Source organism: Desmodus rotundus, chromosome 11, assembly GCF_022682495.2.
Source record: "Desmodus rotundus isolate HL8 chromosome 11, HLdesRot8A.1, whole genome shotgun sequence".
Lineage (NCBI taxonomy): Eukaryota > Metazoa > Chordata > Mammalia > Chiroptera > Phyllostomidae > Desmodus > Desmodus rotundus.
Genome location: NC_071397.1, coordinates 76,503,322 through 76,530,276, shown reverse-complemented (window position 1 = coordinate 76,530,276; position 26,955 = coordinate 76,503,322). Strand labels below are relative to the sequence as shown.

Sequence of the window (26,955 nt, the reverse complement as noted above, 5' to 3'; positions counted from 1 at the left end):
TACAATATGCTCTCATCACATTAAAATAATACTGCCTTTAAACAGTTTCTAGAACAAGGCTCTACCTTTTCTTTCCTCAGGATTTTGGCTAGAAATCTCCATTCCTTAACTTCCCTCCCCTCTTTGTACCTTCCTATCTTTCACAATTGTTTCTCCCCTATATCTTATTTCCTCTGAGATCTTTCCTAACTGCTGGGTTGCTTCTGGAACTTTTATATTTCGTTATCACTTTCAAATTGTACCAGGTCTTAGCCTGATCCATACAGCTTAAGAATGAGGGTTACATTAAAAAAAAAAACAAACTTCACAGCTGAATCAAGCATCTAATTCTGTTTTATGCTTTAAAAGCACATTCTATGCAGCTTCCATATATTTATGGAAATACTTGTTTTATAGACAAATTTTTTTCGAAGTGAGATTTGACAGTGTTTATAGCAAAACACTTTGTTCTCTGGCAGCTATTTAAACACATACATAAATATGCAGAAAAACTCACAAATATTATGTTTGCTCTTATAAATACTTGAAGTAAAAAATCAGCATTTTATAGTCATTTAGCATACAATTGCTAATAATAATATTCATTTACCAAGCACATACATATAAAATTCTCAGACATAAGATTTTGTCATAATTTTGTTTTGCCTTTTACCAACATTCTGTGATCACTAACCTGCAAGTTCCTTGAAGATAGAAGTCATACTTTATTAATGTTTTTATTCTCAGAGATGACTAAAGTCATTAACATCGAATAGGCACTCAGTAAATACTCATAAAAGTAGTAAATGACTCCAGAGATTCTGTGCATTAATTTAGTAATCAGTTCAGCTTCTTTAAAAAAAAAAAAAAAAACCCACAAAAAGCCTCTGCATGGGATAAGTTTATTTGTTCTAGTTCAGCTGATTTGAAACAAGCAAAAAAACCAGGGAGTTTCTGTTGCATGGTATGTACTGTAATGCAGTGTCTGAGTAATGCAATTCATTGATCATAATAAATAAATGTGTGGCACTGAACTTTACAAAATATTGTCACTTATCTTGATTCTCACAGTGAAACTATAAGATAAATGGGACATTTATTATCTAAATTTTATAAATAAAATAATTGATGATCAGTAATGACAGATAATTTCCTAAATCTGGAACTTGAGTTTTTCAAATTCAGTCCCAGGTCTTATTTGACTACATGTGACACATACTCACTGAATTCCTCCAACTGCCCAGCCACTTCGCTAAGCAGTACTTATGCAAGAATGAACCATGCAGTTAAGGGCTATGTCTTTACAAAGCTAGATAAATTTTGTTAGAAGCATTCCCATATTGGAAATAGTGAATAGAGGACCAGAAGTATGGGTCGACAGCACACTGCAGGAGAAAATTTCGAAGGTACCCAAAGTGAATCTAACCAGAGTTCAAGTCCAGAAGGTGAGCCATGGTAGGACTGTATCCAAGTCCAGAGAAATAAGATTCAGCTAATGTTTACCTTATATGCCTAGGCAAAATCTGGAACCTAGGTTTGAAGATTAAAATAATTAAAAATAAGGGTCTTAGAGAAAATATCTGATTCTGTCAACTGCTTTCAAAGGGAAACATTCTATGTTCTATCCCAGAGCCAGAGGTGGATTTTAGCAAGCAGATCTGTAACAGGGTGCAGCCAGCCACCACCCCCATCCCCCTGCCCAAATAGAGATTCGTAATGGGGTCCAGAACTCAGGGGGTCCAGGAAATATTAAAAAATATAGGATGTCCTCACCCCCACAAGTCTGAAGGGGGGGATGGGGCACGTGGAGCAGGGCAATTGAGAGCTGTTTTGCATAGCAACAGTTCTGCAGATAACCTCAGGGATGGTCATTTAACATATCTATAACTTTTAACGGGTTTCATGGATATGTTAAATAGCTGTGGCCTTGCTTTGAGCCAGAGAGATGGGAGAGACTTCCACCCAGGATGTAACTGGGAGGCAGCTCCCCCTGGTTACAGTGCTTGAGTGAGCTTGGAGAAGGGAAAAGGACCACGTGGCTTTGGGGCTCCTTTTGCCACACAGCTTAGGAAGCTAGGAAGCAAGATGTAGCAGCGATGTAGAGTTCTCTCTTAGCAGTTTGGAAGAATACAGGAGAGATGCCGTGTGAAGGAAAGAGGTAAAAGGACCCTTACTGGTGAGCCACGAGAAAGTGCCACATGGCTTTGGATTAACTGGAGATCATGGTGGTGACATGGCTGATGGTGCTGGGAACCGAGGGGTTACCTGAGCCAAGGACTTCTATTTTTTTCCTGAGATATGGTACCCCAGAGTGGGGAGACAGAGAAGGAAGGACTGTGTGCGTTTGTGGGTATTCTAAAGGACTTTGGGATTTTAATGAAGACATTAAGCTATTACTCTAAGTCTGTATATCTTTTTGAATAAATAATTCCTTTCCTTTTCACCAATCTCTGGCATTGGGAGACATCATTCCCTGGTGGCGGGCAAGGTGAACCTAGCATAGGGGGACCCTCGGAGGATAGGGGGGTCCATTCGGTAATAGTATTTTGTCCCCGCCATAGGTCCATTCTGTAACAGATCTGACCCAATAAGTAAAGGCAAAAGGCTATGGTTGCCATTCCTAAAGATCAACTTAAGAGTTTCAAAGCTAGAAAATTTTGAAAAACTACTTTTAAAATGTGACCAAAAGTAAATTACTACTGCTTATTGAACACATTTCCAAAAATTTCCTTTGATTTTGTAGGGTGTTTTTTTTTTCCTCACAATTCATATATTTTATTTTTCTCACAACTTATTTTTTTTTCGGAACTCATGTAATTTCTCACAACTCATGTACTTGAAAGCATTTCTCTTTTCTCCAATCATTAGTAGGCATTAAGGAAATAACTCATCATCACCAATTTTAGGTTCTTTGATAACTTCAGTCCCTGTATATTTTCTAATTTTCTTTAGAGTTCCCCAGAATAAATACCACTATAAGTATTTTCATTCCAAGAATTTCCATATCTTCAAAAGTGTTTTATCTTCATTAGAGTCAATGAATTTGGGGGCACAAATAGAGGAGTATGATTCTTTATAACGTGGAGTGGTTACTAACTGTACACACTGAAACTTACTAGTCCCCAATCCTGCCTGGCAGACAAGCTGATGAAGTCTAGAATATGTATTATTGGGGTGAAGGAGGACATCTTCATTAGTGTCCAGGGATGATAAGCCTTTGGAATATCAATCTTAAACAATAAGTATGATATCCAAAATGAAACATTCTTGCTTGAAAGATGTTGCCAAAGATGACTTACTGTCCTCTAATTAAATATTTCTTATCAGTTTCCTTTTTCTAGAGCATCATTCTACAATTCCACCCACTTCTGAGTTTCCATAAGCCGCCACACACGATATACTCGTATTTACATTCTCTAGTACTTTAATTGCATGGTAGTTAAAGCTCTTCGTTTCTTCTGTATAATGAGCTCCCAGATCACTACGGTATCAAAGCTATTTTTTTCTCTACACTTGCACGCAGAGTAATTTCTTCATCATCTTGTGTTAGTGTCATGAGATCTTTGCTTCCAGAATAAATTGCTCTTTAGTTTCATGCATGAGACTTCCGATTTGTTTCCCCACTTCTCTAACTTATTTTCTCCTGTGTTTTAAATAATATCTTATCTACTTTTGTACTACTGGTTAATTTAACAATATATTGTATTATCTAAAATCATATCTAGATAATATGCCCTGGGTTATTTTGGAAGTGAACTACATATTTGGTGGATTCATTCATGTCAAAAGAGTCAAAGTTTGGTCATTTTTTTTGTATTGATAATTGAATTTTGTGATGGCCACTAGATTGGTTTATGGCTAGATAACTAGTAAGATAACTAGTAAGAGTAAAATATACCAAAAGTAATTATTTTATTCAAAATATTAAATTGTTGATAAATAGTGTACAATACTAAGAGTAAACTAGACACACAAAACAGATTAAATTTGAGCACCATATTGATTCCCCCAGGCTTCAAAATTTATTCAAAACTCAAGAAGTTCAACTTATTGAATGAAATGTTTTCAGTATATATCTTATTTGCTCATAAAACTCTAAACATTAACTGGTCCCAAGCATGTTGAAACAAGACGTTTAAGTAGAATTTGCAGAATACTATATATTGCTGGGCTACAATAAATATGCCCAGTAAAGTATCGTTCTTTCGTGAAACATGTTTTGCCTGCCCTGTGGGTAATGAAGCAGGCTTGTAAGTCCTGCTTACAGAAGTGATAGACACAGGGCCTTAAGGTTTCTAGATACACATAATAATATTTGTTTATGTCTCTATTTATGTGAGCTAAATTGAAAGCTTGTTTAATAACATATCTTTTTAATGTAATGCTGCACTCAAGAACGTATTTAAAAATTTGATAAATGACTCAATTAATGCACAAATACATTACTTACCTCATCTATATTGTGTCAATTATTTTACTTTAATTATTATCCATTGGTCTAAATTTAGTATTTCCTTCAAAATCAGCTCAAAATACATCTTCTTGATTTAAAAATTCCCCATTCTTTCCTATTTATCAATTCATCTACATCATAAAATTTAGCATTTAAAATATTTCTTTTATTCTTTTTATGTAGATATTGTTTTGAATCTCCAGGATACCTAGCATATTAGTAAGTGCATAGTTAATGCTCAAAAGTTCTTATCAAACTCTCTTCCATTCACTTAGAGTGTATAAACATTACATACACATATGTGTGCATGTTTGCACACATCTCAACATATTAAAACCTACCAGCTCTTTGGGGATGTTTTCTACAAATCAGCAGGCTGTTATGTAAGGATTCTAATATGTTCATTCATTCTTTCAGCAAAATTTATGAAGTGCTTAGTGTGTACAAGACAAAGGCAACCCTAAATTAGTCACTGTGGAGTGATTCGTTTCTGTACCTCCCCAGGTTAGTCTAGCTACAGCTTGCACATAATCAAACCTCAGTAAGAGGATGAGGGTCTCTGTTCTAAAAGAGCTTAGTTATTTGGTGTAGCTATTCATAAGACATTCTCTTTCAACACAGCAGGTTATTACTGAGCAAAAGATATGTATTACTTTTTTATTTTTAATACTGAGTACCAGTTTTCTGTTTTCTTATACTCAAAACTACCGGGAATTTTCCACTTTGAAAAATGTTGAAATTTAGCTATGGCTGAGTAGAGAAAGTAAGGCCTGAGCAGATGGCTGTCAAAACACCAATGACTACATACCATGGCTGAGAACTTGCACACAAAAATATGCAACTTGTAACGCAGTAGACTCCTTCCATGTAAATGCCAAGGGACATCTGGCTTGAAAACTCAGCAAAAGCAATTTAATGCTATTCTATATTTGCTCTGTCTTCCACGAATATTAAATTATACCAGCATCTGCTAGAATCCATGACAGGGAAGGCTGTGTCCCCAGAATAATTTTAAACCTCAATGTTTCACTTTCCAACATCAGAAAACAGCTGGAAACTGAATCCTAACTTAGACAAAGCACATCACTTATATGAATGAAATTATTTGGAAAATAGAATCTCTATGCCTGAAAGAATTAACGCATCCCCACTCACAATAAGTTCTTCTTCTAACAAAGCATGGATATACTAATTGCTTGTAAATATCTTTATTCTTGAAGTATTTTCCTAAATTTGTAGATGCTACATTCACCTTTGCTGTTAGGCTCAACTTTAGTTCATACTTATGCAATTGTCCAAGGCAAACTATTTACCACTGTGCTACTTTCAACTTTAAAATATATTTGTTTTAATTAGAATGTTATATAAATTAACAGCAATCAATTTTTACAAGTTTAGTTGATATAGTATATATTTAATTAGCATAGATACTTTTTATTGAAATTGATTTATTTTTTATTATCTTATAATTTTTTTCAATTACAGTTACCTTCAATATTATTTTATACTAATTTTGGGTGTACAACATAGTGATCAGACCATCATATATTTTACAAAGTGGTCCCCTTCTTAGTTTTAGTTCCCATCTGGCACCATACATGGTTATTACAATATCATTGACTATATTTCCTATATTTTCCATGACTATTTTCTAACTACCATATGCAAAGATGCTCAATATCACTAATCATCTAAGTAAGGCAAATTAAAACCACAATGAAATATCACCTCACTCTTGCCAGAATGGCTATTGTCAATAAATCAACAAACAACAAGTGTTGGTGAGTCTGTGGGGAAAAGGGAATCCTGGTGCACTGTTGGTGGGAATGCAGATTGGTGGAGCCACTGTGGAAAGCAGTATGGAGTTACCTCAAAAAATTAAAAATGAAACTGTATTATGACCCACAGATTCCACTTCTAGGCATATATCCAAAGTAGGGACAACTGTAGTTGAACAATAATAAAAAAAAAGAAAAAAAAGCATATATGTACCACTATGTTCATTGAAGCATTATTTACACAAATACTTTTTTATCTGGTCAAATACCTGTGTCATTGTGCATGGTAGAAAGATTACTGATATCATAATTTTAATTTCACACAACCTTTTATTTCCATATCATATTAAATATGAAATTATGAACACATTTTAGGTAAATAGTTTAGAGAGAGATTAAGTGAAAGATTTTATTTATTTTTAGAGAGAGGGGAGGGTGAAAAGGAAGGAAAGAATCATCCACGTGGGGGAGAAACATCAATTGATTGGCTGCTCTCGCACACGCCCTAGCCAGTGACCAGGCCCACAACCCAGGCATGTGTTCTAAATGGGGACCAAACCAGCAACCTTCCACTTCGTGGGATGATGCCCAGCCAACCTGAGCTCCACAAGTCAGGGCTAAGAGAAAGGCATTTTTGGTAAAGTGAATTAATATTCAAACTAAAACACAAATTCTAGTTGATTGCTAAGGTGATACACACATAGAAATAAGAGATGGTTGGTAAATGTTGCGTGTGAGTGTGTGCAGGTGTGCATAGCAAACGCATTTCTCTGACTAATCACGCACTGCCTGATAAATGTGGCTTGATTGGATAATGAATCTGTACAGAAAAAGAGAAAATCCTTTGTTCCACTAAAAAAAATTACTGTAAATTTTCTTGTGGCTCTATAATGTAGTCAGAATGTTTAAAATGTAATTTTCTAACTGAGCAAAAGCTGCCACAGCTATATGGCACCCTGCCTCCACCTTGACCTCAGAGCTCGTATCACTGCTGTTCAGCAGCTATGAAATTTCCCATTTCCCATTTAAAATGCATGACTTTGCACATCATACTAAAAGGAGAAAAAATGGTTTCCTTGATTTAAATTTTTTCAATTTAATTTTAATTCTGATGTGATTGGTCTCTTTACTCCATGGACCCTTCTTAGGTATAATTTCTCCTTGACCTACTAACAAAGCAATTGACAAGAATAATTGTAGCTATATTAAAGTAAAATGTGATGTCTTCACCTTTGTAAAAAAAAAACATACCTGTTCTCAGATAACTATTTCTTTAAAACATCCTTAATAAAAAACATAATTCATTATTTAAGTTCTTGATTTTTTAAAAATAGTAGCCTGTGTATGAATACATACAGTTTTAAGTGCAAAGATAGAGTATATGTATATTTTCACTTTTCTCAGAAATGTACTTACTGTAGCAAACAGTAAGAGAGAGGGGAGTAAAAATGACATTTTTATCATTGGAAGGGAAAGGTTTACCTTATGCAAAAATAGCAAAGATGCATGTTTCATTTAACTCTCCATACTTTATAATACCTCGACTCTCTCCTTCCCCAATGATTCAAACTAAATTAAACTCCCCAAGCGGTTTGCTCAGACATGGACACTTACTATGTGTAATGGGAAAAACTCTAATTGCAAGATTTGTTTCTCCACATTGTGAACCCCAAAATTATATAGCACAAAATTAATTTTTAATTTTTTATGTTAAAAGAAGAAATTTCTTAAGGTCCTTGACATTTTATTTTGATACTCTTTAAGCACACTCTGTCTGATCAAAAAATGGGAAAATATTTGCATATAGCATTATTATATGACATGCTATGATGCAAATTGATGTCATAATACAAATTGATATGTGAATGGTTAAGTGTTGGAAGGGAAGGAGCTTAGAGGAGTGGACTAAGTGGGGTTTGCAAGATGAGGAACAACACAGGAAATTAGAGTGCTGCCCTAGCATTGCAGGCACAATATAACAATGGCTGAAGGGTACTGACAATAGTTACACAGAACTCTAAGAGGAAAAAATTAAGAGATATTAAAAAGATAAAAGTCTATGAGATTGAAACTTCTTTAAATTTGAGGGTAAGAGAGAAGAAGGACTCAAGAACAACCCCCAAATTCCTTTGCTGGCATTCAGGTGAGAAAACAGAAATAGCAGAAATAGTAACAGAGAGTAGGTTGAAGGTCTAAGCCTGGGTCTCCAACATTCATTTGGAAGAAATGACAAAAAAGTGCAGACACACAGAGAAGCTCTATGGAACAAAGAGAGAGAGAGAGAGAGAGAGAGAGAGAGAGAGAGAAGCAGTATGGAATTCAGAAGAATATGGGTATGTAAGAATTATACAGAGACCAATAAAGGTTACCCAGAAGAACAAACCCAAGATGGCAGAAAATAATTAGAAAAAAGTGTTGGCTCAGAAGTCAATGGAAGAGAATCCTCAAAGAAAGGGGAGAGTTCAGACATGTTAAATGTCACAAGGAATTCAGGAAAGACAGAGAAAAATCTTCACTGGATTCAGAAATGAAGGGCTTACTTGTGAACTGAACTTAGTGAGAACAGCTTTATAGAGAGATGAAAACTGAATGCAGATCGGCACCGGTTGAGGAGGAGTGAATGGATATAAGGCAGCAGGTATGGACATGGATGCCATGGATGGTAGTGTATAATTTTCATTTGTTTTATCTTTAAAGAGGGAAAGAATTACACAAGTGAAATGCTGAAGGGAAGAACTAATAGGATGGTATCTTAGGAGAAAATGGATGGAAGGGGATCTGATTATGGGCAATATTTAAATTCAAAGTATCAATTGATGTTGGCATATAGATGGAACTAGTGTTCTCAAATATCTAAACTAGAAGTACTAAATAACTTTAAAATTCACATTACATTGGAATACAACAGTATTTTTAAGTTACTGATTTTATTTATTTATATTTGAGTTATTATTCTGTCTCCTGCAAAGAATTGCTCCTTGAATAGGACGGTGGGAGTATGCTTTCTAGTTATCAAAACTCTTTTCTTTCCTATTTAAAATTGACTTCTAATCGACACGTATTAATTTCAGGTGCACAACATAATGATTAGACATCTGTATCCACTACAAAATGATCATCACACAAAGTCTAGTTGTCCTCTGCACCCATGCAGTTACAAAAATGTTTTTACTTGTATTTAGAACTTTAAGATTTACTTTCTTAGCAACTTTCAAATTAGTAATGAATTATTATTGATTGTAGTCACCATGCTGTACATTATATTTCCATGACTTACTTATTTTCTTCTCTTATTGAAAGGGAAAGTCTACAGCTGTGAGTTATGTTAAGAAAAGCTTTTGAAATATGATGATTTTATTTGGGTTCTCCTTATGTATCTATTGATTTTGTCCACATTTATCAAAATCTACGAACATGCTGACATTGTATGTCAAAGTACTGTTTTTGATAAACTTTTGACTCAAAATGATTAAAGTACAATTTCATTAGCACCAAGAACATTTTGCAACTGAGAATGAATTTAAACATGAATATCATTGAACACTCAATTTCAGACTAAATGAGGGTTTGGAGTGGTGATGAACACACAATGAGAGATTGTCAATGGACAGAATTTCTTCTGAGTTTCATGAATAAGCAAAAATGTAGACTAAGCAAAAATGTAGAATAAGCAAAAATGTGCAGAATTATGACATTCCTTTTAAGAAAAAGAAAATAGAATCTCAGCCTTAAAAAAACTCAAAAATGTATCATGTTATCTTAAAACTTCCTGAAAGATTTCCTTTTTGGGGCCTTGACAGCTTTATTTATATACTAAAAAATCAACAAACAAAGAAATAAGCAAATATCCAGAGCAAACCATCCAACAAAAAAGACAACAAGAACAGCAAAACTACACAGACTCTAATAATGCTCAGTAATCTCTTACTGGAGAGATTTTTTTTTTTACTAGCATGGTTACTTTTTACTGCTGTTTCCCTTATAATATTGTATAAAGCTCTGGAGAACTCTCCAAAGTATGAAATTTCTTAAACCTTGATGTTCATAAAACTACCTATAGGTCTTGTTGCTTATTTTTGGTCCATGACCTACTTAAAATCACATTCTACAAGAGTCTCTTTCTTCTGGAAACAGAGGTAAGTAGCATCCTAAATTAGTCTTCTTCCTTTGTAAAACCTGCAGTCCTTAAAGAAATAACATATATTTAAGTGAAGAAACACAGCAAGCTTTTCTAGCTTTCTTCCCCTTGGCTATTTGCTGTTCGCTTGTTTTCTTATCCACAAGTTCTTATCAGGGTAGGACACACTTCCAATTACAAAAAGTCACTTATAGTTTCCTCTTGGGATAATAACACCTGTTCTTGCCTGAGCTATTCAAAGGGATGCTCAGGGCATTCTTTCTTCTACATTTTCTCTCCAAAGCTGCTGCTAATTCTGTGGCTACAGAACTAACTACACTATATATACTTATATATGTGTGTTTGTAGCAAAATTAGGAGAAAGCTTCTAAGTACTTGAACATTACAATTTCCACAATTATGTGCATTTTCTGTATAATTTTAAGAAATAGGCTCCATTACATAAAGCATATATTTAATTCTACCAGCCTATGATATACTTGAAATCAATGAAAATGTAATTTCAGCATCTGAATAATTTGTCGAAAATTATTTTAACTTTTGTATAAAGAAAAGTCAACATAGAAGAGTAGTTGAGCCCTGGCTGGTGTAGCTCAGTGACCTGAGCATGGGTTTGTGAACCAAAGGCTCTCCGGTTTGATTACCAGTCAGGGAACATGCCAAGTTTGCAGGCCAGGTCCCCAGTAGGGGGTGCGTGTCAGGCAACTACATATTGATGTTTCTCTCCCTCTCTTTCTCCATCCCTTTGTCTTCTTTCTAAAAATAAATAAATTCTTTAAAAAAATAAAAAAGAAGAGCAGTTGATGCATAGGTGAAAATTTTGGAATAAATAAGTGATAAATAAATATTTTGAAAAAATAAGCTTAACATTCAACATTTTACTTGCTACATGAGATAGTGCAGTTTAGCAACCAGGCCTCCCCTATGTCAAGTGGACTGTGATTCTAAAACAGGGATTTAAACCTTCTATACAAATCCCAACAGGTGAAGGTTCACAGTTACTAGGGCATTAAATTTGTGGTGTTTTCTTTCTTTCACGATTCAGTCATGTGAAATAAAATTTGTTTGTAAGATGGGATCATATTAACAGATATAATTTTTAAAAAATAATGGATACTTTTCTATATAAGTGAACACTTCTTCCACTTGTGGCCAAGTACAGCTGTGGCCCCAAATACTTGTAGCCACCTCTCCCCCAAGGATAAGTATGAAGGTTAGCTCTCTGGAGAGATGATATGCTCCCAGAGGGAAAATAAAATCTACACGTTCTTGCATTTGATGCTACCCTAGCAAAACAGCTGGCTCTCTACCTAATCACCTTGTGGCCCTGTCCTCACAACCCAGAGTTTTAAATCATCTTAATTAGCTCTTCAATCAGGTCCTTTCAGGACCTCAAAGTAAAAGGTTAATTGCACATAAAAATATGCAGATTTTTTAGTAAAGCATACTTTATTATAATAAAAAAAATCTGAAAGGCAAAAGATTATTCAAAAGACTGATGATAACTTTCAATACAAATTTTGGAAGATAGAGTTCAAGATGTTGTCTATAAAAATATGAACTGAAACATGAGAAGAAAGATGATATAGATCATGAATACAAGAAGGCCAAATCTGGCTAGCTTCAAAAAGATAAAATGGAAAAGCTACATAAAGTTTATACTTACAAAATACACATATTACCTAAACTTGAAGGAATAAGTATATAGACTAAAGAAGACTACTATGGTGTATAAAAATAATTTGAATATAAAAAAGGCATCAAAAGACTTAGGAAGTTTACTGCTCATGCAACATTTCTTAAGAAACTAGTTGACAATGTGCTCAGGCAAAATGAGAAAGTAAAGCAAGAAAGACGAAGTAGAGATTCCCAGACAAGGTGGCTCCACAGCACAAGAACGCGCAGTAGGCCTGAAGAAAAATAAACTCCTGGTCAGGCAGAACTCAGATTTTAAAAAGTGGGACTGCTTACAAAAATGAATATACAGGGGTGGGCAAAAGTAGGTTTCCAGTTGTGAGTACGCAAAATGTGTAGTTTATTCTTGTATTATTATGTATTAATTATCACATTATTTATTTGTTTTATAACTGTAAACCTATTTTTGCCCACCCTGTATTTGTGGGGAAGGGGAATAATATAACAATGACAAATAGTATAAGAAGTGCATGAAGGATTAAAAACCAGGAAAAAAAAGAAATTAGATTTCAAGATAGGACATGTAAACATGAAAGAATAAATATTTAATGTTAAACATTATTTATATCATAAAAGTTTATACTATTTAAATGAAATTATGATATATTAGGGGGATAAGCAAGGAATATGGGTTATAAGAAAGCTAAATTGTGATTTCTAAAAACAAAATATCAATTGAGTATCTAAAACTGACAAATTGAAAAATATGAATAGAAACCTATCATTAAAAAGTGTCAAAAGAAATAGCTAAAAAGTGTTAACATTAGACATCTAAGAGGAACATGACTAGAAATTGGGAACAGATGAGTAAATGTGTTTATCTTATAGCGAGCTTCTTTTTTTTTGTATTTATATCTGCTTTATTTGTAAAAACTAAAAAATGCTATAGTTATAAATTTCATTTAACCTCTTCCTTTGATTTTTGTAGCACTCAATCACATAATGGAAAGAGATACTATCACAGACAAAATGGCTGGTTTCAGGATATTAGGTATTTCTGTGCATATATTTAGATCTGTAAGATCCAAGGTGAGATAACTGCGTTTGCTTTTATCCCCTCTTGATGCTAACTTCTTAAAAGAATCTTTAAATATCTCAGATGACAGCCATCAAAGGATGATGTTCTTTTAAAATGGTCAGTTCTTCTCTTTAATAGGATAAATGAAGTAATGGTTTTAGGGCAACCACTTCCTCAGTTTTAAGGCAGAAAAAAATTTCTTGTCGAAATTAACCCTCTCCAGAAACACAGGCATCCTGTGTGTTCTGAACCACGGTACTACGTGACTGGCACGTGGCCTCTGCCTAGTATAGGGCAGCTATTATGTTGGAGGATTCACTCATGCTGTCGGGAGTAGCAATTGTTTGTTCCTTTTTTTACTGCTTTATAGTATTCCTTACATGGCTAATTCACAAAATATGTATGTATGCTAATACATAAACTTTATGTCAGTATACTGCCATCGCATACTATACATCAATATACACACTCTAGAGTGTACAACGGTTTAGCCACTAAGAAATTCAAATGAGATCCCAAAGAATATAGTTGAAACCAGGGTGCAGTGGAGAGGAGCTGACATGCTGCTCTGCACCTGTGTTAAGTGTTCCTGGGCAGCATCTCTTGGCCACTAGCTGCTGAATCTTGCCGTGGGGGAAGATTTTAGCTAGTAACAAGTAGAGATGTGGAACGCACCAAGTTGAGTTAGGGGATGCACCCGGGAACCAAAAGGCAGGAAAAGTACTAAACATTGCTGAGAGCATCTACCCCAGGAAGGGCTTTACCTTCCAGGAGCTCTAAACTGGCATCGCCCCCAGTGCTGGTGTGGCTGACTTTGTCTTCCATGTTGCATTTAGCTCAGCAAGTGGCAGTGTCTCCACCACTTACGATGGTGATGCAGCCCCTGGAAGAGGCTTTCACCACCTCGTCCTTGAGGGGTTTGGACCCTTGGGCAAAAGTTTCCTATTCAAATACACCTACAGGTCCTCCACACAATCTGTTTAGCCCTAGAGACAGTCTCAGTATACTTCTTGCTGCCCTCAGGACCATAGTCCAAGCCCATCCAGCCAGGAGGTGTGGCAGAGGCCACAGTGGCTTGGCCAGTCTTGGCATTCTCATCCAATTTGTCAGTAGTGACAAAGTCAGCCAGCGAGGTAATCTTCACACCATTCTTCTCAGCTTTGGACATCAGATCTTTGATGATCTTGGCTCCCTCTCCATCAAACAGACAAGTGCCAATCTCCATGTTGTTGAGCACCTTAAGGAAGGTAAAAGCCATTCCACCACCAATAATCATCTCATTGACTATCCAACATATTACTGAACAGCTGGATCTTGTCTGAAACTTTAGCTCCACCCAGGATGGTCAGGAAGGGTTGCTCTGGGCTTTCCAGGGCCTTGGCAAAGTAGTTCAGCTCCTTCTTCATCAGAAAACCTTCAGCTTTCTGTGGCAGATTGACTCCCACCCTAGAGCTGTGGGCTCAATGAGCATCATTGCCATCACATCATTGATATAGGCATCCCCTAGCTTAGAATGTGAATCTTGGAAAGATTCTATTTTAGCTGCCTTGGTTTTAACCTTATTCCCAGAAGCATCTTTTCCCTTGCCTTCTTCCTCCACAGGACAGGGAAGGTTCTCCAGTAGGATGACATACCCAGTGGCTGGGTCAGCACAAGCTTTCTCCACTTCAGGGCCCACATAGTCCTTGAGAACAGAACATCCTCACCCAGCAGAGATTTGAGCTCTATAGAAACTGGCTCCATGGAGTATTTGTCAGGCATGGGGACACCATCTGCCTGACCCAGGTGGCTCATGAGAACAACTGACTTGGTTCCATTGTCCAAGCAGAAATTTGATGCTTGGGATGGCAGCCTTGATTCTCTGGTTGGTTGTTATCTGGTTGTTCTTCATAGGAACAATGAGGTCCACTCCCACAGCAACCTACTTCCCCTTCATTTCCAGCTTGTCTAGAATCAGCTTGTTAGAAAGCAACATCTTGGCAATATAGTAGCAGCAAGAGGCCAAGGGATCACATAGTGACAGAGATAGCAGTGAATGTTTTATGTGTAATGTTAATCATAGAAAACTTTTTGGCTCTGTTTGGTATCCAGATAATGGTTCTTAATCTATCAGGCATAATAATTTAAAATTGTATTTGGCTTTATTGCTACTATTGTCACAGATGAAATCTTAAACTGTTCTTCAGCCAAAGAGAGGATTCTATGACATTCAGCATTTAAGCCACGAAGGGGAAAAGAACACTTTTTTTTGTCAAATATTGTATGCCATGCAGATGACAGCACTTGATTCTTCTAAACAAACTAAAAGAAAACCTCCTGCTGACTGAAGTACTTATAAAAGTGGTGGTTTTTCTCAATTGGATATAAGCACATATATTGTATATGAGTTCCCCTTGTCTCCAATCCAAATTTCTACTCCAATCAAAAACTAGAATACAGAGTACAAATGGTGATTTTAAAATGCATGTCTTCAAAAATAAGCAAACCCAATGTGCATAAACAACTTTGCAAGTTAAAAAGCTTTATTTTATTTCTAGTCAAGATGGAGGTGTAGGGCCTTCCTTGCACAGCCCTAATAAGGATCACAACTAGTCTCAAAACAAAATACAACCAGAACTGCCAGAAAATGCAACTGTATGGAAGTCAAACAACCTAGGATTTAAGAAGAAATATTCATCCAGACGGGTAGCAGGGGCACAGATGGGGAGTCAGGGCAGAGGGGACGTGGTGTGGCAGTGGTGGCAAACAGCAGCAGGGGTGGCCAGCGGAACAGGCAGTCCCACATTCGCCTGTGGCAGATACAAACCAGTAGGGACTCCTGGGGAGTGAGCCATACGAACCCCAGGCCAGACCATGCATCCCAGGACTCCAGTGCCGAAAAAATAAAGCCTCATAACTTCTGGCTGTAAAAACCAATGGGGGTTGGGCAGAAGAAGAAAGTGCTGGTTCTCAGGAGAGTCCATTTAAAGGGCCAACACAGTTCTTGAATGTATGCACACCCATGCACTCTGGGATTCAGCATCAGGGCAGCAGCTAAAAGCGTATCAGTTGCATAAGGGAAGTCGGGGAAGTACGTGGAAACAGGGCAAGAGCCAAGCAAGTGGGATTGTTCCCTCTTAGATCCCTTCTCCACATATAGCTCCACAAAGCAGTAAAGTGGGTCACCACACTCTGGCAAATACTTAAGGCTCCACCCCTTACAACATAACAGGTATGCCAAGGTGGAGTCAAAGAAGCTCTACCCAATATATAGAAATAAACACATAGAGACTGCCAAATTGAGGAGAGAAAGAAATATGGCCCAAATGAAAGAACAGATCAAAACTCCAGAAAAAGAACTAAGAGACACAGAGATAACCAACCTATCAGATGCAGAGTTCAAAATGCTGGTGATAAGGATGTTTTGAGATCTTACTGAGTGCAGCAAACATGTAAGGGAAGAAATGACAGCTACACTGAGTGAAATCAGGAAAACTCCGCAAGGAACCAACTGTGAAGGAAAGGAAGCTGGGATTCAAATCAATCATTGGGAACATAAGGAAGAAATAAACAGTCAACCAGAACAGAAAGAAAAAAATAGAATTCAAAAAATCAAAGATACTATAAGAAGGTTCTGGGACATCACCAAATGTGCCAACATCTGAGTTAAAGGGATGCCAGAAGGAGAAGAAGAAGAGCAAGATATTGAAAACTTATTTGAAAAAATAATGACAGAAAACTTCCCTAAATTGGCAAAGGAAAAAGACATATATGTCCAGGAAGCATAGAGAGTCCCAAACAACTTGGACTCAAAGAGTACCATACCAGAACACATCATAATAAAAATGCCAACGTTTAAAGATAAAGAGAGAAACTTAAAAGCAGCAAGAGAAAAGCAGAGTTACCTACAAAGGAGTTCCCATAAGATTATCAACTGATTTCTCAAATGAAACTTTGCAGGCAAGAAGGGACTGGCAAGAAGTATTCAAAATGATGACAAGCAGGGACCTACAACCTAGATTACTCTATCCAGCAAAGCTATCATTTAGAATGGAAGGGCAGATAAAGTGCTTCCCAGACAGGGTAAACCTAAAGGAGTTCATCACCAAACCATTATTACATGAAATGTTAAGGGGACTTATTTAAGAAAAAGAAGATCAAAAAAACTATGAACATTAAAAGGTTAACAAACTCACAACTATCAATGACTGAATCTAAAAAAAACCCCTAAGCAAACAACCACAACAGGTACAGAATCACAGGCATGATGATCGTTTGGAAGGTTCTTAGCTGGGAGAGGGGAGAGGGTGAATGGTGGAAAAAGTACAGGGATTCAGAAGCATAATTTGTAGGTAAAAAAATAGGCAGGGGGATGTTAAGAGTAGTATAGGATATGAAGAAGCCAAAGAACTTAAAAGTAATATCTTCCTTCAATCATCATACCAACAATAAAAATAGAATATATTTTTAAATTCTAGGCAAGAGTGTCCAAACTTTTGGCACCTCTGGGCCACACTGGAAGAAGAGTTGTCTTGGGCCACACATTAAATACATAAACACTAATGAAAACAAAAATATCTCAATGTGTTAAGTAAATTTATGATTTTGTGTTGGGCCGCATTCATACCATTCTGGGCCGCATGAGCCCAGCAGGCCGTGGGTTGGACACCCCTGCTAAGAGTGTTAGAGCTGGCAAGAATATGGTCAACAAAACTAATTATAAAGAAGGTGCATTTCTTTTTATATACTTCAAACATTTAATGTTTTTCACGGTAAAATACTGTGGATACTATTCTATTAGATAAGGTATTTTTTAAATACATTTACAATGCATGATACAGATAAACTCCATATTTCATTTGTGAGGTCCCCTTTTTTGGTTCTCTTAGGTGCTTGCATTTTACACCAGTGTTTCTCAGATTGGGTATGTGACTTGGATGACTCTTACATAAAGACACTGTAATCCTGATCAGTGTAAACTTGCCCTACATGTGTTTTTAAGGGGGAAGGAACCCTGAGATATGACATAATTAAGATAACTTCTCCTTAACATCTGTGCTCTGGTTTGGACCTCCTAATAAGATTGCCTGCATGTTTTTAAATCCTTCAGTTTGTATTCTTTAGTTACTATGCTTACATTTTTACTGATCAGTGATATATATTGAATTCAATTTCAGACAATAGTGTTCTCAGTTATTTTGAAAAGTGTTGGTTACTTTTGGTGCAATTCTATTTAATTTATTTGAATAGGTTCCTGAGTTATATTTCCAAGTATTAAGGCTTGATAATTCTCTGACAGAATATAATACCTGATATACTCATGCTTGGTTAGAGCCCACTACAATATTGAACTATTTCATACTCCTTACTTCCTTACTTTTTTATTATTGTACTATCAGCTGTACTAGTTAGATTTTACATTTCTTGTTTTAAATACAGGAAGCTAACAACTAAATGTGGGAGCGTCCCAGGGTTTGGTAAGAGAACCTCCTTTTCTCTGTTCAATTTTCCTTGGAGACATCATTTCTTTACCTCAGTCCTATGCCTTTCGAACTATTTTCATGCCAAAAACTTCTAAACCTCTCTTATCAAGATAAATCTCCCTAAAACACCGCAGTTAAATATCTAAATACAAGTCTATAGCTCTACTTAGATGTTGAAGGTGTCTCACATTCAACATTGCTGAAACAGAACTCCTTACTTCCTGCCCTTCCCTCCCAAAAAATCTTGTTCTCCTCCCAATCTATTCCATAAAATTCAATGACATCATCATCTACATAATTGGTTAAGACCAAAATCTAAGATCTACCCTTGAGTCTCCTTCCCTAACCTTCTTAACTAATTTTTTTCCTCTTACCATCATCACTTCCACACAATTAATCAGTAGGTACTATTGATTTCGCCTGCCAAAATGCATCATCCATCTCTGCTTTTTCTCATGTCCCTGAAACCCATCCCCTCCAACCCATCATCACACCTGAGTTTCTACAGCCTCTAAGCTCATCTTCCTGCTTCAGATCCAGCATCCCAGCAATAAATTCTCCATTTGGCAGCCAAAAAAATCTTTCTAAAATATAAATCAGAAGCATGCCACATCTCCACCTAAAATCGACTTAGGATGAAATACAAATTTCTCTCCTGCCTACAAAGCCCCCCACAGATATTATGACCCCTGCGCACCTCTCTGACTTATGTTTCTAGAATAGGAACATTCTATTTCTCTAATCCAGGGGTGTCAAACTCATTTTCACCAGGGGCCACATCAGCCTCGCAGTTGCCTTCAGAGGGCCGAATGTAATTTTAGGACTGTGTAAATGTAACTACTCCTTAACTAGGGGCGAGGAGCTCAGCGCTGCCATCAGGTAGAAACAAGGTGCCGGGCTGGATAAACAAGGTGGAGGGCCGGATTCGGCCCACGGGCCTTCTGTTTGCCACCTGTGCTCCACCCTCTGTGCTCAGTCACACCAGCATCCTTTCAGCTCCTACAGCAGGCTACACTGGAATCTTGTGTCGGGTCTTCCCCGACCATCTTAATAGTTACCTAGTCATTTGCTATCACATTACTCAATTTATTCATAAAATTTCAATGAAAATATCAATCATACAGAAAAGTTAAAAGACTAGTGACACTTGGCCATATTTGCTTTACCTTTAAAATGGAAAGTATACCACAGGGAATATAGTCAATAATGTTGTAATACCTATGTATGGTATCAGGGAAGTACTCGGCTTATGGGAGGGGTCACTTTATAAATTATAAAAATGTCTAACTACTATGCTGTATACCTGAAACTAATGTAATATTAAATGTCAACTGTAATTGCAAAGAATTTTAATAAACATCTTTTAAAGGGGATTTCATATCATAGCCTGATGTCTACAGGTAATACTTCAAAAAGGGATGGGGATTTGCTGGTATTTAAAAAAATGAGTGTGTGGTGACATTCAGCTGGCCATTCCAGGCCACACACTTTCCATCCGAGAACCATGGCCCAATTTGCGCATAACCTCAAGAGAAGGCTGCCGTGCTAGTAAACGCTGCTGCTACTTACTTAGATCTCAGACTGGCCCCTTGTTGACCCTATGCCAAGGTCAAACCGGTTCCTCCAATGCTTGCTAAGATTTCTGCAGCTATTCAGAGCTTGAAAAACAGAATCAATAGTGCTCAGACTGGTACCTCAAACAGCTCACCGTTAGGGAAGCTCTGCCAAAGGGCTTGGTGGCCACTGAGGTGTGTGGATGTGGTTTTACTGCTGATGAGATCACAGGCAAGCAGCGCATCATTGGCTACAATGTTTGAAGGCCATACTTTCACATGTTTCTTTTGAGTATATTATTTGGATGTTCTTGGGCTGTGTGTGATCAGATGGGTATTTGAACAAAATATGTCAAAAACAATGTTTTCTGTATAAAACACTGCTTGGAAGTTCACGATTTCTCTTGATAACAAGTTGGGTTGTCTTTTGCTTTAATAACATTAATACGGCTCTAAATGCATGTTTTTGCTTATCCTAAGATTGGAAAGGATATATGAGAATAAACCAACCTGGTACCTATATTTATGAGAATAACATTTTAATTTGAAGGTTGGAAATATGATGTTTTGTTTCCAGAAGAGTTGGGGGAAAGGCCTTGAGAAAACCACAATTTGCCACAGTAGGAGAAACAATAATACCATGTACCAAAGTGAAATGATGTCAGTAGTTAAAGAGTAAAATTTGTGTGGTTTCTCTTTGCTAAAATCAGAGGAAGACCTTTTTGGCAACGTTGGGATACTTGGTGGTATTCTAAGTATGTATCTTTGTAACTTCTTTAATGCTAAGGCGGTGCCATCACCTGCATTTTTAATCTAAATTTCATATGTGTATTATTATTAATCTTTCTGGTTTTATGAGTTTTAGAACCTCTCTTTGCAAAAATAAAATACTTTGTGGCTATTTAAATTTAAAAATGAGTGTAATATGATTATGTTAAAAAGAAAGGATTACCACACTTTCCTATTTATGGTAAATATTTTATATTTTATTATATATAAATAATGCATGTGTCACTGATTCTTAATACAGCCTCCAAAATCCATATTCCACAGGCAAAAACATAATTAGTGAGGGCTGCCTATTGCAGGTTTGAAAGTGATTTTCTTTTCAATGCCTTTTAATTCATTTCATAAGCTAAAATACATGACTAACTTCTTTGTCAGTGGAACATTTATTTATTTTTTATGAACCGTCACCTTGATAAACCAAAACAACACAGTATACTCTCGTTCTCCAGTGAACAAGCATAATTTGCAATAACGTCTGTCCTCTAGGACAAAAGCCCATTAACTCTAATAAAACTGCAATGATTTTGAGAGACACATAAAAATGATAACTGGTTATACACAGTGAATAGTCGAGAAAGGAAGTATTCTGAAAACAAACAAAAAGTCTTCTTTATATTACAAATAAATGTGCATTTTATTCATGATGATTCTTTTTATTGTATATATAATGATTGTATTTTTAAATACAAATTGAGGTGGTTTTGAAGAAACAAATTGAGTGATGGCATAGAAGTCTGAGGTTTTTTGTAGATAGCAGTAAATAGTTCTAAATAAATTAACAGTAAATTATATCATTGTATCCAAATCAGAACTATAACTAGAATAATGGTGGATGATTTATAATAATAAGTAGATTTATTATCTATATTCTATGTTTAAGAATGCAGGTAAGTGCAAAATATAGCTTAAGAAATTTTAAATGTTCCTGCTGGGAAATAATAAAAAAACATATATCCCCTAAGGCTTGTGGATGGCCAAGTTTTGAACTACAGTGTTACCTTTACTTTGCAGTAAAACAAGGTACAGTATTAAATTGCATGACATGACTAAAATTAATGCTGAGAGTTTCCAATTGAGTCCTGGGTATGAAGGAGCAAAAGGGTGTAGAATATAAGCAACACTAGAGGAGCCCAATGCTGCCTTTGCCCCTTTTGACAAATTTTCTGTATCAATGTTAAACCTATTATTGTTTACACAATTTTCGTATGTTAGCAGATAAAACTTATGAAAAAATGGGGTGATAAAAGAGACTTAGAGCATTGAGAATTCTATCTATCCATTATCTCCATCCTTGTACACTTAAAGTGAATTACCAGGCACACGTAACAAAACTACTGAAAATAGTTTCAAAAAGAAACCAGATTTGTTGAAAAGCTTTCCTGCTGACTCTGAAAGTCCTGAAGTAAGCAGCACTTGGAGAAGCAGGTGCTCTCAGAATAGGAGGTTTTGAAGAGCACTCTCTGTACAGGTCTTTTCTTTGCTCAGTCTTGTTGCCAAGCACACTATTGCTAACTCTAATGACTGAAGACTCAGCGACAGACAAGCCACCTGGGCAAAAAGTGGGAACAGCCCCTCGCCAAGAGGCGGAGAAGAACTTTATTATATGAAGGTTTGAAAAAGACATAAAGGATGAGTCACAGTAATTTCATAAAGGGGAAGGGGTTGAGCTCAATGTTTCCAAATCAAACAACCAGAACTCTTTTCTCCACATGAAGAGCTTGTATAGCATTTCCTATCTCCATTATCAGTGATGTATGTGGTTAATTTCAGTTACTCTTCGGAAAGTGGTCCTGTATGCCTTAGTAGCTGAAGGCTCTATTAGTGAAGGATAGTAAGAAAGAGAAGGAAGGTATAAGAACAGTGAGTGGATCTGCCAGTAAGGTGGGCTATTCTCCACATAAATAGGATTAAGAGTAAATCTGTGCCACATGATAACATTTTTTATTGTTTGAGGAGCTTCTGTACTGTTTTCCATAGTGACTGTACCAGTTTACATTCCCACCAGCAGTAAATGAGGGCTTTTTTCCCCACAACCACTCCAACACTTGTTATTTCTTGTCTTGTTGGTAATAATAATTCTAACAGATGTGAGGTGATTTCTCATTGTAGTTTTGATTTGTATTTCCATAATAGCTAGTGAAACTGAGCATCTTTTCAAATATCTATTGGGCATTCGTATGTGTTTTTGAGAGAAGTGTCTGTTCAGGACCTTAACCATGTGACCCAACAACTCTTCTTCTGGGTATTTACCAGAAAAATGTGAAAATATTTATTCATAAAAATATATGTACCCCTATGTTCATTGCAGAATTATTCATGGGGGCCAAGATATGGAAAAAGCCAAAGTATCCTTCAATAGGTAATTGGATAAAAATGATGTGGTTCAGATATACAATGGAACACTATTCAGGCATAAAATAGATGAAATAATGTCATTCGTGACACTATGAGTGGGTTAGGAGAATATCATGTTAAGCAAAATAAGTCAGATGGAACAAGTCAAGAACCATACGATTTTACTCATATGTGTGATATAAAACTTAAAACAACAAATGGCAAACAAACAAAGACTCAAAGACGAAGACAACAGTATGGCGGTTACCAGAGGGAAAGGGGGATGGGAAGGAGGTGGTAAAGCATCAAAATATATAGTAAAGGAAGGAGATTTGACTTTGGGTGGTGAACTGACAATGCAATGTACACATGATGTATCATAGAGTTATATACTCGAAACCTACATAATTTTATTAACCAATGTCACTCCGATAAATTTATTTTAAGAAGAATAAACCTGCTTTTCTCATGAACAAAATTGGAATATGAAAAATGAACACTTCAATTTATATGGATATATATATGCACAGGTAAAGGTATAGGTATAGAAAATAAAATATTATATAAGAAGTCATAATTCTTGCTTTAGTTCTATACCATTCACCTCCCTTGCAAGACTCCCCTAAAATATTCTGGATTTTTGAGATTTTACTTCAGGGAAAACACATATTTAGAGAACCAGGAATGATATGTAAAGTATATATTTCCATGAAAAAGTAATAAAGTAAAAAAACACATTTTTCTCCTCCCTATTTACCCAGGAATGTTTCTCCCTAATTTGCCTTAATGTGAAATGTCATATCAGGAAGAGAGAAGTTAATCCCACATTATGACCTTAGAGTCACATTTTTCCCTAAAAAATAGGAGAATCATACATTGAATTTAAGTAGATCATGTACGTTTTTAAATCCCTTCTCCCTTGAGGAGGAAATTCTGTAGATTAGTGAAAATTGATTGCTTCAAGTCCACTATGTATGTGAGCACTTGCCACACGAAATTCTAATTATCAGAGCTGTATCTTCCATTTTACCTGAACTAGAGGCAAAAATATTTGAGAAAACACTGTACCCTTCCTCTCTGTTCCAACCTGAAAAGGGAGGATTTTGGTGTCCCTGTGTTTCTGGGAGAAAACTATCCCGGCTTCAGTGAATGTATGCTCATTGCCCAGATTCAGAAAATATAGGTGGGTTCCGAGATATACGCAGGCTCGCTCCAGCTCACCACTTAGAATGAACATTTTTCCCTATAAAAAGACTTCAATTTTGTAAACAAACCCCTTCGGTAACCAGTTTAAATCTGATTTATCATTGTTGCCACACTGTTCCTCACAAAGAAACCTGAAATAATCCCTAACAGCTGCTGGCCAACAGGTGCTGCTGAACAACACTGAAACACTGAGCCGCAAGCTGGGATCCGTTCCGTCTCCTTCACTGTTACAATCAGCAAAGCAGAACAACTGGAGCATTTTCAACCTTACCTTTAATATCCTTCAAAAACAGAGGTGGGAACAGGACCCCACCATATAATCAAGAAAGCACACTCCCTGTCATGATAATTGTTCTCCAGAGCCGGGCATTTTATGAGTCACATATAAAACTGACAGGCCAGGTCGTCTTCTGAAATCAGAACCCAGCTGGCAGGCAATAAGAATCGCACTGCATCTACAGAGAACTCCCTCTGTGCCTGAGATCTCATATTCAAGGGTTTCAATTGTAAGTAATACTCATTTGCAATCTATGAACATTTATCCAGGCAATTTAAACTGTATGTCTTCTGGCCTTGAATCTACATTCATATTTTTTCCTTTTTAATTACTTCTATCTTTTTAAAAATGGACATTTGAGAAGCCACAAAAGATCAAATATTTAATTAATGACTTCATGGTTTAAAAAAAAATTATTTGTCTGAAGACTCATCCTAATGTTTACTTTTCTGCCTGGAGTTTGGAATTAAGTACATTGTGGCTTTTTAAAATAACTATCCTAATTACAGGAAAATGTGGAATAGTTGTCAAAAATATTGAGGTTTGTGAGAAACTAATCACAAAACTCAGTTTTTATAGAATCTGAGCCATAATTCCAAAGTGCTTGGAGACCAGAAAGAGAGAGAATACCTAATAGTTACATGAGAAATTACAGTCTGGATGGGAAGGTAGTTAACTTTGGTCTACAAAATGGCTCAAGCATTTTTTAGGCTTTGAAAATACAAAATAAGTATTTTACTAAAGAGTTAACGTCTATACTCTCCAAAGACACACGAGGGGGAGGATCATTTCCTGTCACCAGCAGGTGAGATCCAAATGGCAGTATGTCTTTGGTAGAGATACAAGTATGTTTAACAGAATGAGGGTATCCTCTTGCAGGAAAGCCTTTGTTTTATAGTAGAAGTACTAAAAGCAGCCATTTCGGTCTAGGTCTTGGGATTTAGATTATGCATGCCACAAGAAAAATCACAAACCACACGGCAGTAAGCACACTATATTCTGGGTACAGTGTGTATTTGTGGTCCCTAAAATGTTTTCCAAAAGATTAAGTTGATTCTGTGTGAATCATCTGGAGAATTCCTGCAAGTGATTCTATCCAAAAATGTAATCTCTCATTTTACCCAAATTCCTGGCAATATACAGATCCTGACTCTATCACCATTTCAGAAATTAAAAGGTAGAAATAATGAAAGTAATTGGGTATTCTTGAACATAGATTTTTCTCAACATTCCTTTACTGTGGAATATTTTACATGCTTTTTTTGCATGTAGGTTTAATTAAGAGCAAAAATTAAGTATGCTTCGCTAGGAGACTCTATAAAGTAATAATCAAGGATATGTCTTTGTATTCAGGTAAACTTGGGATCAAAAGCCAGCAACCCTTTTATAGTCTCTCATTGGCATAATGGGATTAATAATATTTCCACTTCCCCAGGGTTATGATTAAATTAGATAATGCAACAGTGCGAGGACTTCTGTCTCTTGTGTGACTTTGCACTCTTAATTGTCCATACTGCAAGAAAATGAACATCTACATTCACTAACTCTGCATTTTTTAAAAGTCCAGCAGCCTTATATTACCTTGTATGGCCCCCAAAGTCTTCATGATCAAAAAGATGGACAGCAGCACTTATGTCAATGAATGCACGCACAGTTTCTTCAGGCCTGGCACAAAGATTAATACCAGCCTCGGAGGAGGCATCAGTGTCCCATTGTGCAGTTAATGACACCATGAGCAAGAGCAAAATAAACATGCTGTCATCATCCTCCATTATCTCAGTCCTGAACTATCCTGTATTGTGTACATTGGTTCTTTTCTTTCAAATTATACAGCTACTAAAATAGTGAAGGAAGTTTCTTGAGGATGCATTTCATTAGGTTTAAAACCCATAAAATCTGACAATTTGTGTCAGTGCCGCTGCTGGTAAACCAATAAAGCCTGCATAGCAAACCAGGTCGCATGAAACACTAGCAGCATCTCCATCATCTGATGAGTTGACTGCACCCCAAAGATGAACTAACACAAGACCATTTTACTGACGATGTACTTGTGGTCCTGTATTTCAGAAAGGCAATTTAGGTATGTGTGAGGTGTTGCAGCTCTTAGGAAAAAAATGCAGCCCAAAATGGACACAGCAGGCTTTTAATATTTCTGACTTGATTCTCCATCAGAAAAGCACTGGCCAAAGAAGTTCCTTTCCCTAAATCTCCATTAGTGAATGGAGTGTTACATGAGAAACTCATGCAATACTACCTATAGATGGCAATGGTTG

General features: G+C 36.4%; 1 protein-coding gene and 1 pseudogene across 1 annotated transcript in view; both read right to left on the bottom strand.

The window, feature by feature from the left end:
- LAMA2 (laminin subunit alpha 2) overlaps window positions 1-26,955 on the bottom strand; it is a 514,111-nt gene that overhangs the window by 398,949 nt on the left and 88,207 nt on the right. The gene's annotated exons all lie outside the window — the stretch shown is intronic.
- On the bottom strand, window positions 13,785-15,036 carry LOC112297060 (phosphoglycerate kinase 1 pseudogene; annotated as a pseudogene).